We start from the raw sequence: 12021 nt of genomic DNA, 5'->3' as shown, positions 1-12021 counted from the left end.
TGTATCCTGGGCATGATTTCATGTGTTAAAAATATCCCGAATATAATGCATCACGCTGATTACATGTGCTTTCTTGCAGATTTGTTCACACATGGCACACATTAAAAGCATATCAGACGCGTCGGGTTCTCGTCATTCACATTGATGGCATGTGAGATCATTGAGCTTATCATCTGCTTATCATTGTGATGATTGTGCGATGATGTTTCAGACAGACAGCCGTGCAGCATGGGAAAACCAGAGCTCTTTTTTCAACCCCTGAAGTCTCACACACTCAGGCGGGCTGGTTTGCTTCTAATTTCAGGGTGTTGTCAGTAAGAGCGCTGGCCTTGCACTGAAAAAGCCCGGGGATTGAATTACTCTCCCCTTCTCTCGCCGTGACCTCGTCAGAGGGGGGTTAGAGAAAGAGAGGCAAAACGGGCCCCTGCCTCGCCACTTCAGGCCCCCCGCTTCTTACAATACCCCGCGGGCTCTCCCAGCGTCCAGCTTTCCTCGGCTCTCCCTCCGCCATTTACACCCACTCCTGCTTAAATGACCCCGCACCGGCCCGACAGAAGGCCTGTCCCCATTAGTGCTGATTGCTGACCTGATTTTGTTTCCCTGGTGTCCCCATAGTCAGAATTGCAGCATTTGTGATCTTGTGACTTTGTTTTGAGAGAGTTTTTTTTTTTCTCTTCCTGCTCGAGTCTTCCTCACAGGCTTTGTGTTTCTCGACATTAGCAATTCCACAATACAAACAACAAAAGGATGAAAGCGGGACGAGAAAGAATGAGAGAACATAGCTGCAGTAAAGAGAAGGAAAAAAACATGAGGGTAGCTGCGCGCAATTTCAGAGACCCGCGAAAAGCGTGTTACTCCAAATTAATTACAGCAGTTTCTCAACAATTTATCTCGCCGTCTCAGCTCCCTCCAACATGACTGTTGTTTTTCCTTCAATACCTCACGGAGTTCCACCTTCTCCCGTAAAAAATTCAGAAGCCCCGTTAGTCCCGTCTGGAGTCAAGGTCAGAATGCGCGCATGTTGATGACAGACAAATCTCTTTCATTTTTCATGAGTTGCTTAAAGGCATAGAGCTTTTCCTGCCAAAGCAGGGCCTGCGTAATGCGCGATCATTTTCCCCCCACCTCGCTCATTATGTCAAACCGCACACGCAACACAAAGACACATATTTGCTTTGAATTGATGTTTTCGGATTCGCGGGGTACGCAACGCTCGCTAACCACCAGAGCAAGGACGCATAAACACATCCAGGCAGTCAGCGAAGGGTAATGATGTCTAGAACTGAGGTAATTTGTGGCCCAACAAAGTGTCAACCGCCGCACAGTTCATCATTTCACACACCCTCCACATGCATGGGCTCGTACAGTTCGCAGAATTTGACAGCTCAGATATTAGCCCAAAAATTGCTTCAAGACCTTAAACGTGAGATATTAAACCACAGATCGGGGAGGTGCGCGAGCGCGATTCATCTTGCCGTTCCGACGTCCCGCCGAACTGTAGCTGTCAGATGTGACTTACTGTCTTGATTATGTGTGGAATAAACCAAACTGATCAAGACTAACGCTGTGAACAAATGACTCGAAAGTCGAGTGAGATGTTTTGCGAGGGCACGGGGAGACTTTTCCATCTCCGTTTGATCAAATTCCGGGTGTTTACTCCGAATTGTCACATGAAATAAATTTTATCATCAGGAATTCCCAGGACGCGCTGCGGAGCAGCTGAATTTGATTGCGCATTTCCATACAATATATTCATAATATCAAGTGCCGTTTTGTAGTTATTACATATAATGAAACCGGAGATGTACACCTGTCAGTCATTAGATCGCGGAACGTTCCGGATGCGAAGTGCCGTCTCAGAGGGTGAAATTACTCTCGGAGAGGGCCGTTCTCATTTTGGAAATCTGCTTCATGAGTCTGATGTTTGGCAGCTTCCATTTCAGCCCACGCTGGCAATGAAAAAGCATTATCCTCCCCTGAAACGCCCAGGAGGCTTTCACAATCATCTGCAAACTGAGAGTTATTCTTATTTGCCTCCAACCTGTCAGGGGCCTCCGTTATTAATGTTCATATGTCATCAATAACCTGACATTACAGCATTTTAGCGGGAAATAGCATTTTAATTGTTTCCTTTCATGCAGGTTGGCACTGTAAGTGGTGATTGACCTCAAATATTGTGATGGAACACTTCATTTTACCTCGCGTTTGACGGACCATTATTTACAGGTGAAGTTTCTACTCCGCTGCTGTCACTAAACAGAACTAAAAAAAATAAAATAATAATAATTAGTGTTTGCAAACAAGTTTCCCGAACGCTCCCCTTGTCTGCCATTGGTTGGAAAAACAGAGTCCCGTCCCAACCCTCAATAAGGACCTGAAATGAGTGAATCAAACTGATAGTCTGTTTTCATAATTTCATAGTTTTCACAAATTATGTTTTAAGGTACATTAAATGACATATAATTTGATATTTTCCTTTTTTTTTGATACATTTGACTAAAAATTAATATTAAATAAAAAAAAAAAATAATAATTGATTATTAAAAGCTGTTTATTTAGAATTATTAGCTCCAATTCAAATACACTATATATATATAACCAGTTTATTTGAATTGGAACTTATAATTCTACAAATACATTTTAAATAGTAAACAAATAATTGCATTAATATTAATAATATTAGAAATAATAATATAATAAAAAAATAAATACATACATAAATAATAAAATAAAATAAAAATATATATAAAAATAAAAATATATATAAATAAGCTTTTTAACAATAGTGTTTTAGTTGTAATCTTAATAAATTGGCTATATATGTATATAAAAAAGCCAGATTGGCACTCTAAACGGCTCTGTGTTTGTTAAGTCGGTTTCATCAGTTGTTTGTCGCGGTGCACACAAATGCGAATAAAAAAGCCACAACACCAAAAGACATTTTGGCACCAAAGGCCCTCTGACATGCAACCTTGCGGTATATCATCAACTTTTCTCTTCACCTGCTGTCTGCCTGATACCTTCGTCTTGAGGACAACAACCGTGGCAAATATTTTACATATCGCCTGTCTTTGATGCTTGAAAGGTGTGTGATTTCACAACACGGGTGATGTGTCTCTGCTTTTTACGCTCCCCGCCTATGCTGCGGGACGTCCCGCCACGTGCTTTCATGTGTAGCTCGCATGCTCGAATCAAACAGGCCTCTGCGGTGGGGTCGTGTGTTTGTGAGTGCGAGAGAGAACAACAGCTTCCCATGTTCCTGTCACCATCCTGCTGTATCCGTCTCTCATGTGCCATCTGGATAGATGTTGTGGAGTTAAGACGATGGAGCAGCGAAACACTCCTCTTTCACTTTCTTTCTCGCTTTCTAACTACCCGCTGTCAGTCTGCATTCTAGGACGAGCGCGTGAACGTGTCTGGCAGCGATGGTGGTGAAGAGAAACTCACAATGAAGACTAATTAATAAGTCGATTTTTACATAAAAAAATAAAAAAAAATGTTGCTTGAGTGGTGCTTACCCATGAATAAGTGGCCGCAACGATGCTATGCATGTTGCTATGCAGGTACTTTGGTGTTCTGGGTGGTTGTTAGGTGCTTGCTTACTATCCCAAGTCAAAAAAGTCCATCTCATGGTCTCTATAACAAAGGTAAACAATTAGCAATTGCAATTTTCACACTAATTGATACAATTATACATAGGGAAAATTTAGCATTTACACACACACTTTATGGGGACTTTTTATACTGTACAAACTGTATATTCTATCCCCTAACACTAACCCTACACCTAAACCTACCCATCACAGTAAACTTTCTATATTTTTACATTTTGATTACACTATTTCGAGGGTCCACTTTTGAAATTCTACAAAACTATAAGTAACTTTGCAACTACATGTCAAATAATTGCCTAGTTCTGGCATGAAACTCTAGATGGTGCAGGCTGATATGTCTTTAACTCTTTTGTAGCGACCACATCAATATCTACATAGCACAGCTGATTGGTTGCTGTAGCATCAGGGGCCAATGAGCTGCGGCTCAAAATGCAAACAAATCCCGGTAGATTTGCTGTTAGCAGTATGCAGCGCACTTTCAGAAACCCTCCACGTTCCCCAGCTCCACCTGTATAGATCTGCTATGGGGGATAAATCATGTATGTACATGTACAGCAACAGCAGAATAGCAGATCTATTCCACCAAGACCAAATACATTAACATTGCCATATCCATTACCATGCCAATCTCTATTACCATACCAATCTCCCGAGAGCTGTCATGACAGAACTATCATTAGTAGGCTTAGTAAAATAAGCGAGCCATGTTGTGCCTCCATCTTGAAAATACATTAGCCAAAGATGGACATACCTGGAAATTCAAGCTTCGTCTTTCGTGCTTTTACACTCAGTGGCACCGTGACGAATACGAGGGGGAGATTACTCGCCACTGCTGGCAGATTTGAAAGCCTGTTGAAGATGGAGGATCACGCCTATTATGGAGAACATGTAACAGAGTCGCCAAGGAAGCAAAATAGAGAATTAAAACGACAACGCGACAGGCAAATCAACAAGACCAAAGTCAATATTGGAGTGGCTTTTCCAAGATGGAAAGAGCTCATGAGGAGCGAGGATTTTAAAAGGGACGCCGAAGTAGCCTGCTTTCTTCTCGACAGGTAATTCAGCCTATTTGTGTAAATTCAAAGTTTTATAGTTGCTTGGCTAACTATAGCATGGTTTTGCATAACGCTATAATAATACGGCCACCATAGGAGTTAAAACGCCCTTGGAATGGGAGGGACTAGAAAGTAATATTCCGTTGATAGTCATATACAATTTCACCGCTAGATGGGAGAAAATCTTACACAGTGTAGCTTTAATACTTATCTCTGTTTTAAATAACCCTGAGAATGAGCGACGGTAATAGTGATGCTTGCCATATATATCAAACTTCACTAATTATGCAGCACATAGTCCTCACAAACATACTCCGATAATGATTTCCTTCCCCTCTCCTTCCCAACACTCAAAAAAAAAAAAAGGAATAACTTAATCATTTCTGAATGTTTAAATAGTTTAATTGACTTAATCCTCTGTATTTGGGCAACATTATTAAACGCGAGAGGCAGAAATACACAGGCAGACTGTTATTGACAGAAAATCCCTGTGCAGCTTTTCAGGTGAATCGATCGCATGTCTCTCAGGCAAGTTTGAATCATACTAAACCTTTGACTGACAAAACTTCTCCCCATTGAAATGCAGTTGAAAACTACCCTCTATTGATTCCCATCTTGATGAATGGAGAAAAACGGGAGGAAAGCAAATCTCTCCCTTTCTCTCGCTCGCTCTCACTCTCTATCATCACGTTCTACACTTAACCCACTCAAACTGAGCTCCTCAATCGCACTTGAAAACAATGAATGGAGAAATGCTGCAATGTTGTGGTAGAGTTTCTGGCTGCTTGAATTTCATCCACAGTTCCACAAGTGAGCGCTCATTGAAACTGATTACCGTTGCATTGATTACCTGACATCAGTGAGCATGCACAAATAAGACATCAACCGTAGAGAAATTAGACATGCCCACACAACATTCTTGTTACGCAATACTGTTACTGCAAGTTGCTTATAGCAGATTGTTAAAGTGTTATAAAGTGATTTAATAAGTTGATATTTATGTATGGAATGATTTCGGGTAGTTGACGTCCAACAACGAAAATTATTTAAACATCATTTTGCCAATTCCTTCCAATAATTATGCTTGAAGTTTTAATATTAAGATAATCAATAATCAATAAATAATACCTAAAATATATACACACTATACACAGGTCTCTTCTGCTCTTAAAGGCTGCATTTATTTGATCAAAAATACAGTAAAAAACAGTAATATTCTGAAATAGTATTAAAATATTTATTTTTAAAGTTGAATTTTGACCAGCCATTACTCCAGTCTTCAGTGTCACATGAACTTTTAGAAATCATAGGAATACATTTTTTCCTAAAATCTTGAGGTTCATAAAACAGTTAATGTTTGTTTAATGTTAATAATATCCTAAGAAATGGTTAAGTGTAATTTCATGTTGTCTGCAAGAGAGACTGACATTTCACCTGACATGCATTTGCCCGCCTGCATGAATCTATTAATGCATTTGTGGCCCATCTAACTGCTACGCATTGGTTTAAACTGTAGTATTCTGTGTGAGCAATGGAAGCCACTCACTCTCAGTCTCCACAGAGAGAGAGAGAGCCGGGGGGGATCTGAACCCCTGCTGCTCAGGTCCTTCAGAGAGGCCTCGGGGGCCGTGTTTCAGTCCAGCCCGGGGGCCCCGAGTCCCAGCCACGCCTGCAGGGCACTGGGTTTGTTTGTGGTGGAAGAGGAGAGGAGAGTGTGACAGCATTTCTCCATTTCTACAGATGTGCTCTGATGCTCTTACATAATGAGAAGAGGCAGAGGAGAGAGCTGGCACTGGCTTTTTCCTCAAGGCATGAAACTATGCTTCAAGGATGCTTGTAAATAAAATGATAATTGCACTGAAACTTTTGCTTTCATTTGCTTTTTTGAGAGTAACTTTTTATTGCTATTATTTTAATAACTATTTGAATTACGAATATTGCATCAGTCTTTGCACATTATTTCATGTTTTTATAAAAGGCAAGATAAGTAAGTATATATTTGAGTAGTATAATGCAAAATGCACCATGAAGTATGTGAGTTTCTCATGCTGTAATGTCATCAAATGGAGTCACTCTCAACACCCTGAGGTTCGCCCGGGGCCAAAAACACTACCGCACGAACACACACATACACACGCACACACACGCACACACACACACACACACGCGCGCACACACACACACACACACCCCCCAATACACCTACCTCATGGTCAAGGTCACACTAGAGACCAGCCGTGTGTTACCTAGGACCAGAAAATTGATGTCACACAAGTCGGGACAGAGATTTCAAAACAAGTGATGTCATCAGTGTGCGCTAGAATTCCACATGCAGCCATAGACATCCATCTATATGTGTAAAAAACAAACATTAATGTCATTAATATTTTCAGTCATTAACAGCCCTGTCTCTATATGACAGGCAGACGAAGGATGAAGCAAAAATGTGTGACGCCAAGCAAAAGAAAAAGTTCATACATTTTGGTAAAAAATTACGAAGACAAAAATAGTTTTGTTCAAAATTTGTTTTGAATAACATGCCATGAATTGTTCACAATAAGACCAGAACATGCATTACAGTCCCCCTGTGGTGAAAATCAAGTTTTTAATGTTGTTTATATGTCTATGTGGTGTTTTTAATATTCTTTAATATTCATAAGTCAGCACCATTGCTGAGTATTTTCTCTTTAAAACGGCAGTGAACCAAAGACAGTCTCAAAAACGCGGTTTGAAATCGCTGGTGTTTCCGACGTCACAGTCTATCTTGTGACCAATCAGATCAATGTGTGATTGTCAACGGGTGGATCTCTGAGCTGCTGTGAGTGATTGGAGGCGGGGCTCATTTGCATATTAATAGAACCACAAATACTAAATGAGGCAAAGGTGTAGAGTTACATTCAAGCTATTTTAAGGCATGACAAATTTTTTCAAGGAAAGAACGTTTAAATGTGTCATTTTGGTGATCAAAGATGATATCCTAAGATTTAGAAAATTTGATTTGATTTTGATTTTAAGGGATCAATTATTGACTACAGGGTGACTTTAAGAAAGCATAATGGGTTAATTTTGCGTCATGTTGACTTTAATAATAAAAAAGATATAGGGGAGGCAACCAAATCATCTGCACGACACATGAGACGGGGTGTGTAATAAAATAATTACGGCCTCTACGATGGTAATGGTCCATGCGTTGAGTCAGCAAAATTTCAAGCCTTTTTAATCAACCCCGAACAAACGTTGTAAACTGCCTACACGCCACTGTCAATGTTTATTAAATCCCCAGTCACTGAATTTTAAATATTCCCACAAATTGAAGCAGTTGTTGAAAAACTAATATTTCAGTCACTCCGAGAAACATTAATATATTGGTTGCCACATGCCCTTTGCATTCACAAGAGCAATTACAGACCCCGGCGTAGGCAGGAGAGTAATGAGACAGAATAAATATTTTCTCTTTCTTCTTCAGCCACCCGTGTAAGCGGAGCGCAGAGAGAGGGCCGCCGCGGATGACAGACGTCTGAAGCGAACACCCGGGAAATATATATCAAAGTCAGACTCATAATTTATGTAATGACATTTGCTTGGCCACTGATTAGCTGCCTTATCAACCTCGGTAATAAAGGAGACCTAACCCCCAAGTTTATCATTCATTTATCAGCAGTCGTTTTGAATAATATCACAGGATTGTAATGTAATCATTATGCGGCGTGGAGAGCGCGGACTGAGGGGGTGTCACGGACTGTCATAGTTCACGCCTCTTAATTTGCCTCCGCTCTCCGACGCCTGGGACAAATTGAGTCAACAGTACAAAAAAAAAAAAAAAGACGCAGACAAATAAAAAGGCGTATCAGAGGACCGGATCTCGAGGGCCGATAGACAGCGGAGGATGTCGTAGGAAATGTTAAATACAAACGGGAGGCCACTGAGGTTGCAGCCAATCAGATGCTACAGAAATGGAGGGACAATTAATATCAAGAGCCAATTAAAAGCTGAGAGGAGTGGGGGAGTTACAGAGCTTTTGATGATATAAGGACTATCCAAATCTATATCCAAAGTGAGTTACACATTTGTTTTCTTTCTTTCTTCTATAAAATGAAAATAATAATAATGTAACAAACGATAGGCTAGATGCTACAGATATGGAGGGAAAATGATCAGAGACGATCATTTAAAAGCTGAGAAGAGGGAGGGGACAATTATTAAAGAAAGTGACTGCTGAACAAATAAATAAAACAAAACAAATAAATCATTGGACAATCAGATGCTACCAAAACGAATGTGAGGAGCCAATTAGAAGCTGAAAGGACTGTGAGGGAGGGCCATATCAGTATTTTACAGTGAGACATTGAATCTGCTCCAAAAAAATAGATAACAATTCTCATTGAGACAAAACAAATAAACAAACAAACCTCAAAAGCAGCATTTTGTCTTCTTGTCATATCAAAAGCCCATGAAACCTATTAAGACTCCATAAAGTGAGGCTGACATGTTTTTCAAACTTTTCCACCTACAGATCAGATGACACACGAAATAATGGAGAGCGCAAGCAATATGATTGTTACACAGCACTTATCCATTTTCCCAGATATGATGGATTTTGTGCATCTGAAGTGAGAGGAATGAAAGAATATGAGAAATTATGGCGGCTCCAGGAACGCAGCGACGGTAAATGTAATTTGATCGACACAAATTACGGCTGGCATGTCGGGGAGTTTCATCTAGTCCTCCAGTAATATTCCTGTCAGAAATCTCATATATCCTTTCCCATAAAACACTGTGTTTATTTATTCTCTCTCACTTGCGCACGTACACACGCTCGCTCTGTCTCTCATTCTCTCAAATTGCAGGATATTACATTTGTTTTGCTGCCGTTGGAGGGATAAACCGTGTCTTGAAGTGTGTAGTCGCATGTCACGGATACAATAAGGCACTAGTCGAAAGTGCTGATGAAAAGAGCACATCGCATTTTCCCTTTAACTCCCTTTAGAATGAATATAATCACATATCTACATAAGCGCAGATCTTCTAGTGTTCTTTTAAATCAGATTTTTGTTTTCTTTTAAAAAACACAGCCTTAAGAATAAAAACATGAATATTTTGCAAACTTCAAGGAGACATTTACTCAGGATGCATTCCTGCATTCGCAGGTGATATGGTTTAAAAAGTTGAGCTTTTTATTGTTAAAACACTCATGGCACAGGTTGCTGAGAAAACAGCTCAACAAAATCAGTTTTTTTGCATATAGCCTGTTTAGATAGAAAACATTATTATTATTATTATTTTACTTTTTCCCTGCCATTGACATAATTTTCTGGCTTTCAGTGTTTCCACTGTTAAACGGTAGGTGGCGCTATTCTGCGAAAGCGTAGAGAAGCTCCAGATCAAGGAACAGAAACAAGCAGTAAAAGCATTGCTAATGCGATTTTCTCAGCACTTTTTTTAAAAATGTACAGATAATAACAAAATGTTCAGATAGGCTATGAACACAATATTATGGGTAGCATGATATTTTTGTGAAAATAATCAAAAAAGCTGGCGGGAAAAGAGTTAAAATGTCCGTAACCAGGCCTACATTTCAAGCATCAAATAATTTGTCAGCATAGCATTTGTAAGCATAACTACTCTTATACTGTTAGCAGCAAGAATAGCAACAAATAGCATTTTGCTTTCGCTAATAGTGTAAATTGAAGAAATATTTATACTAAAAGTTAAAAAAAATGTGAGCAGAAGTGTGGGTGAAGTAAAGAAGTGGGTGGAGTACAAAAAAAAAAAAAAGCCTTTGCCAACAAGGTTAATTGCACTCAGTGTAAACGGACACTTCCCTTATTAAATGAGAAACATTCTTCAAAATTCATAATCAATGAAACCTTTGAATTCTTAATTCTTTTTTTGGGAGTAAAATCAGCAGTAAACATTCATTGTCAGTCTGTTCTTACTGAAACCTGGGGAGGTCGTATCACAGGAGGGCATCCTAAACATCTGGAGCCACGGAGGAAGTCGAGCTCTGTAAGTCTGTCAGCGCTTTAACCAAACACACAAGAGGAAAACCCAACGAGAATAACAAACCATCCCGTCTTACAAAACTGCACCGAACACAATAAAATACCTCGCACAATAAACGGAAGGGCGACTGGAATACACAATAAGATGGAATCATCAATTGAGCATAAAGAAAAACAAAACAAAAGGATCTGGAAGCTTTGCACATGAAGTCCAGGAACACCACTAATTTTACACCTCAGTGTCCTTAAGGACATTTCCTGTTGTTTCCGATGCTTCTCGGTCTGTCAGACAGCCAGAATCATGGGAAGAGCGGAGAGTGGCACTGGGGCCACATTGGAGAATTTCACGCCGATCCACCAACAAACGGTGAGATAGTGTAAGGGAAGAAACAAATCTCAATTTCAGCAGGCTGCAGTGACTGCAGAAGAGCAGGGTGTGTGAGAACGTGTTCTTATTACCCCAGTAGAGGGGGCTCCTCGCTCTAAATCAATAATAATGACGGTGATTAATGAAGGGAGATTCTCAGGCTGTGGAAGTCTGTCTCCGTCCCCTACGGAAGATTCAGGCTCCGATCGGATCCTCCAAAGTGCTAAACCACCAAATCCTCTTGCAACGGCTTGTCAATTCAACAGGGACGCCAGCTTCATCTTACACCCTCCAACAGACACTCATAAACACACAGAGACAAACTCACACACTTATTGGGCTATGAAAACACATTTTCTCTTTTCATCACTGGGATTTTTTAAGTATTCAGAATCCGCTTTCCAAAAAAAAAAATGCTATCACCAATTATCACATGGCTCAATCATCAATTTTCCTTCATATTTTTCCACTCTTCCTCAGTCTAATAGGAAAGAAAACCCTTGTGCTCAGCCTTTTGTTGCCAAGAATGTTATACATTTCCCTGCTTTTCACATGAATAAATCAGATCTGGTTTTATTATGGTATGCTTTAATGATATTTATATAATCTCTCTTTACCGTGGCCTGTAAATAGGACGGTAGCCCAAGGGTGAGTCTTCGCAGAGGGCCGTGTTACGAGATGAACATCACAATGGGATTCATCTTCAATTGTCCTCTTGAGCCTTAATATTGGAATATGCAAATACATCATGCAAAAGATTAAATGTCATTTGCAATGCTTTAATTTTCATATTTTATGATGTAATGGCTTTAGGACTGAATTTAAGAGATTTATGTACACATCTTGTTGTGGTGGTCCCAAATTCACATTTTTGAAAAATGTCACAAAACTTAATGTATTAATATAAAGAAATAAATAATAATAACAATAGTTATTATTATAAATACTACTAATATAATATAATAAATATTTGTATATTTGTA

At 39.7% G+C, this 12021-nt stretch overlaps 1 long non-coding RNA gene across 1 annotated transcript; it reads right to left on the bottom strand.

The window, feature by feature from the left end:
- Window positions 1-2304: 2304 nt before the first annotated feature.
- On the bottom strand, window positions 2305-11754 carry LOC307147228. The gene is made up of 3 exons (XR_013819242.1): window positions 11656-11754; window positions 3519-3636; window positions 2305-2374 (listed from the first exon to the last, which is right to left on the bottom strand). It is a non-coding gene; the product is annotated as an uncharacterized lncRNA (long non-coding RNA).
- Between the last annotated feature and the right edge of the window lie 267 nt (window positions 11755-12021).

The sequence above is a fragment of the Squalius cephalus genome (genome assembly GCF_949319135.1).
Source record: "Squalius cephalus genome assembly, chromosome: 19".
In the NCBI taxonomy this organism is placed as follows: domain Eukaryota; kingdom Metazoa; phylum Chordata; class Actinopteri; order Cypriniformes; family Leuciscidae; genus Squalius; species Squalius cephalus.
This window is presented reverse-complemented; position numbering and strand designations above follow the sequence as displayed.